Here is a 4,690-nt window from a genome sequence, read left to right on the forward strand (position 1 = left end):
AAGGGATGGTCTGAAAAAGGGTTTTTTCCCAACATTTGGCTCAGTGCAAATGCGCCAAATGTCAGAAAAGCCATTTCTGACAAAAGAATTGGGAAAAGATACGCAAATTGCGGTTCACAATTTGTGTATCTTCTTCTGATAGAACTGTATAGTCTAGACACAGCCATAGTCACATGCTTCCTACAACATAAAACTGACACAGTGTTTTAGCCATGCAATACATCACCATATGAACAGAGACCTGGGATAACAAGTTACTGAATACAGACAGCTCCTGAAAAGCCCTTTGCCCTGTGAACCTCCTTCAAGGTTTCTTGTGTCACTTTCACCGTCTTTACTAATTACCTCAGTATTTGTGTGTAAACAGATTCTCATCCCTTCTGACTTCAGCCTACCTTTCAGAGTGATGTTTTACACTTCACAGCTGTTTTCGGGATAATGAATTATGATGTCACAAATGACAGATGATTACATCTTTGAGGAAAAGGAGAGGTACATCCCAGCCATTCAGTTAACTTAATTACCAGTAAGAGTTAAACCCACAGACTGTGGATGCTTGAGAGTTTCCAGGAAGTGTTGGCAGGGAACTAGAAGAACAAATGACAAATGAGTGTGAGTTTTTTAATTGAAATAGGACCACCCTGCTGAAGTCTTTTGTGTGAGCAAAGGAGAGCTGGGAGAAATGATTTAAGCCAGAAACAAGACATGGAATTTCCAGCAATATCTGTGCCTAGGGAAGGACTAACCTTGGAACAACAGATATGTAAGTAGAACAGGCAGGCTACGTCTACACTGGCCCCTTTTCCGGAAGGGGCATGTTAATTTCAGAAGCCGTAATAGGGAAATCCGCGGGGGATTTAAATATCCCCCGCGGCATTTAAATAAAAATGTCCGCCGCTTTTTTCCGGCTTTTAGAAAAGCCGGAAAAGAGCGTCTACACTGGCCCCGATCCTCCGGAAAAAGTGCCCTTTTCCGGAGGATCTTATTCCTACTTTGAAGTAGGAATAAGAGCCTCCGGAAAAGGGCTTTTTTTCCGGAAGATCGGGGCCAGTGTAGATGCTCTTTTCCGGCTTTTTTAAAAGCCGGAAAAAAGCGACGGACATTTTTATTTAAATGCCGCGGGGGATATTTAAATCCCCCGCGGATTTCCCTATTACGGCTTCTGAAATTAACATGCCCCTTCCGGAAAAGGGGCCAGTGTAGACATAGCCGCAATGTTTAGTCATACACTCAGGGGCAGATGAGAGTGCCGCGGGGCCCAGGGCAGTGCCGCGGGGCCCCCCCTTTGACACTGCGCATGCGCCATGGTGCCAAGGTGCATGCGCGGGGCCTCGGGAAGCGCGGGGCCACCGCCCCGCTCGCCCTGCCCTAAATCCGCCGCTGCATACACTATCGAGTTATTTTCTTTGTTTTTGCTGAGCTCCTCTGTGCTGAGTACGTGTACCCCTTTCCCTCCCCTCCATGCACTGTAACTTTTAAACTGAATCCCAGGAGAGCAATTCTCTATCTTTTTAATCTGCCTTTTTCAGTTGTTCTAACACTCAGCCACCAAAAATGCTTTACCAAGTATGTCTTCTTTGTTTTGTTAATAAAATCACCTTTTTAAGACTATGATCTGATTCCCGTGTCCTAGAAGGCAAGAGATTCTGTGTGCACGTACCTGAGACTGAAGGTCAACTATTAAGAAATTTCAGTTTGTTTTCAAGCTCTCTCTTGAGTTTAAAGGAAGTTAAAGAGCTTGGGCATACCCCCAGGAAAAAATTCCCAAGTGCATCTTCCTAGGTCATGGGTGGCTGGTGAAGGTAGGGTTGGGGGAGGTGGGACAGTGCCCTGCCTGCGTGCTCCCCCAACCACAGGGAGGGGAGGGGAGAGGAGCAGGAGGGCATGTGTTCGCCCCAGCCTCCTTAGCCCCGGAGCAACAGGAGAGGAAGGAGGGCGTGTCACGTGGCCCCAACCCTGGAGCACCGGGAGGGCAGGCGCTGGGGGCAACAACATTGCACCTCCAGAATACCTGCAGCAGGCGTTCTGGGGGCAGAGTGTTGGTAGGGCCAGGCCTGGCATTTTGGAAAGGTAAAGCCTTCCCCCGCCTAGGCTACCAGATGCCCATGTCCTGGCTTCTTAAAGGGGTTTTGCATTTGGCTGGTGGCAGCATAATACCTAAGACCAGGAAATCTGTGACCCTGGGGAGTTTTTAAGCAGAAGCTGTTAATGGCAGGATATTTTTAAATCTCTTACGGGCCCTCACCTTCTGCACTGAACAAATCCAGGTAGATGGAATTAGATGGTGAAAAGAGAGATATAGAACTACAGTCTGAAAGGTAAATGATGTTGTTTTCATGTGGCTGAAGGTATCACTAAAGGGCAACATGTAAGCCTGTATGTGATAAGCTATGGCAGTACACAGACATCTTTGTCTTTGGTGAGGACAGAAATGTATTCTTCTTGCACGAAAGAATAACTGGTCTCTACTGCTTGAGCTTAAAAGAGAAATCCTTTAACTTTGATAAGTAGTTGGCTGTTTTAATAACAAACCCAGGCATCAGAACGAGATATAATCTCACATAATAAATCAGTGTACTAAACACATAGTGCCACGAGAACAATAATATGGTCTACATTAGGTTACTCTTTTTGCTCTCCCAAAAAGCACACAGACTGGGAGTTTACATTACACATCAGGGCTACGTCTACACTGGCATCCCTTCCGGAAAAGGGATGCTAATGTAGACTTTGGAATAGGCAAATCCGCGGGGGATTTAAATATCCCCCGCGGCATTTGCATTAACATGGCTGCCGCTTTTTTCCGGCTTGGGGAAAAGCCGGAGAAAAGCTCCAGTCTAGACATTATTCTCCGGAAAATAAAGCCTTTTCCGGCGGATTTCTTAGTCCTACTTTCAAGTAGGACTAAGCTGGAAAAAAGCGGCAGCCATGTTAATGCAAATGCCGCGGGGGATATTTAAATCCCCCGCGGATTTGCCTATTCCAAAGTCTAAATTAGCATCCCTTTTCCGGAAAGGGGTGCCAATGTGGACACAGCCCTAGTCAATAAAGGTGGATAAGTCTAACTAAGCAGCCCTCACAAAAAACTACAATATTCTATGGTAAATGTCCTATAATCCACAGTAACGTTGATTTGTAACCTGCATTGTTTGGGGCCACTATTTATACAAGGGGATTGTGCACTTCACAAACATCAGAGTCACGCACACACAGCGCCGCAGCAACTTAGCAGTGAACAATAAGCACTTCAGGTTTCCAAGGACAGGTACATAAATGTGGATTTGCAGGGAACAAACTAGGAATACAATTTTTCCACCCAAGACAAGCAGGGTACTGAATTTTTGGTTGCATTGGCAGTATCCTCCTACTTCCTTATGATATGTAGTGATGTGATTTTTCATGAAAACGCCTTTTCATTATCACTTCATTTGTCTATCCTAGGTGAAAACTAAAGAAGATTATTTTTCTGTTTTTGAAAAAAGTCTGAGCACAGGGAAAAGTGGGATTTCCTTTCCCCCCCCCCCCCCCTAAGGAACTGAAATCCTAAAACCTGTTTTTTAATAAATTCAGACTATAAGTGCCCTCAAGGTCACTAACCCTATCAACACAAAGCACAGATTTCATGAGAGCAGATTCACTGTCACGAGTGATAGCTTCCTCATGTGCACACATAGTTTTGTTGTACAAGTAGAACGAGCACTGGGAACAAGTGTTTTTGCCTCTGCTGAAAGAAGAAGAGAGGAATACAATCTATAATGGCAAGAGAGAATGCGTAAGTATGCAGCCCAGAATGAATTTATTTGCTTTACACACACAACTATAGCAAGGCCTACAATTGTCGGTAAAATGAGTCTTGAATTTTTGCTTGTTTACCTTCCTTGATGCTATCTACTCATGTTTTTACTTTCACTTTTGCACTGACTACCCTACTTTCTACAACTTCCTGTATTCCAAGGGAATCACTAGACAACTGTTGCAGTCCCAGCCTCATTGCTAGTCACTGCATTCTATCTACTAAAATGCACTAATATAGTATTTGGAACAAACACATTGATAAATATCTGGATTGCAGTTGTATCATTTACATAATGTTATTCAGATTCAACTCAAGAAACACATTTCATTCTGTTTTTCTTTCCACAGCAAAGTATGTGAGAAGGGTGAAGGAAAAAAGAGCAACTGAAAAGATCACTCCTTTAAGAATAACTAGAATCGTTTATCAAGATAATATGTTAACACAAGGAAAGGCAAATGCACAGCCTATTTCCAAATGGATAAATAAAATAATACGTTCTAAACCAATTTCTTTTTGTTTACTGATTTGGCAAAAACTATCATAGTAAAATTGGTAAAAATCTAGAACGAGCACTAATTTACCTGAGCATATTGAGAGTCAATATTCATTTCTGGTTTTGACTGAACACATCAGGAAGCTGATATAACATAAATGATTCAAACCGAGTCTCAGTTTTAAAATGGGATACAGGATCTGGGCTATGTCTTCTGTGATTTTCATAGGGAATACAATGTGTGAAGATCAAATATTATTCCTGGAATTGCTTTTACTCTTTCCACATGCTGTTAAAATAGAATTTTTCGGTTATAATAAGAAAGAATTAAAAAAAAAAAGATTTAAGGCCATTTCTTGATTCCCTGATTCCTTCTAGCATCATTAATCTTAGAAAATCAT

At 42.8% G+C, this 4,690-nt stretch overlaps 1 long non-coding RNA gene across 1 annotated transcript; it reads left to right on the top strand.

The window, feature by feature from the left end:
* The first annotated feature begins 625 nt into the window (after positions 1-625).
* Positions 626-4,316, top strand: LOC112545713 (uncharacterized). The gene is made up of 3 exons (XR_012906666.2): positions 626-767; positions 3,692-3,772; positions 4,144-4,316. It is a non-coding gene; the product is annotated as an uncharacterized LOC112545713 (long non-coding RNA).
* The last annotated feature ends 374 nt before the right edge of the window (positions 4,317-4,690 follow it).

The sequence above is a fragment of the Pelodiscus sinensis genome, chromosome 12 (genome assembly GCF_052426305.1).
Source record: "Pelodiscus sinensis isolate ZL-2025 chromosome 12, ASM5242630v1, whole genome shotgun sequence".
NCBI classification, from domain to species: Eukaryota; Metazoa; Chordata; order Testudines; family Trionychidae; genus Pelodiscus; species Pelodiscus sinensis.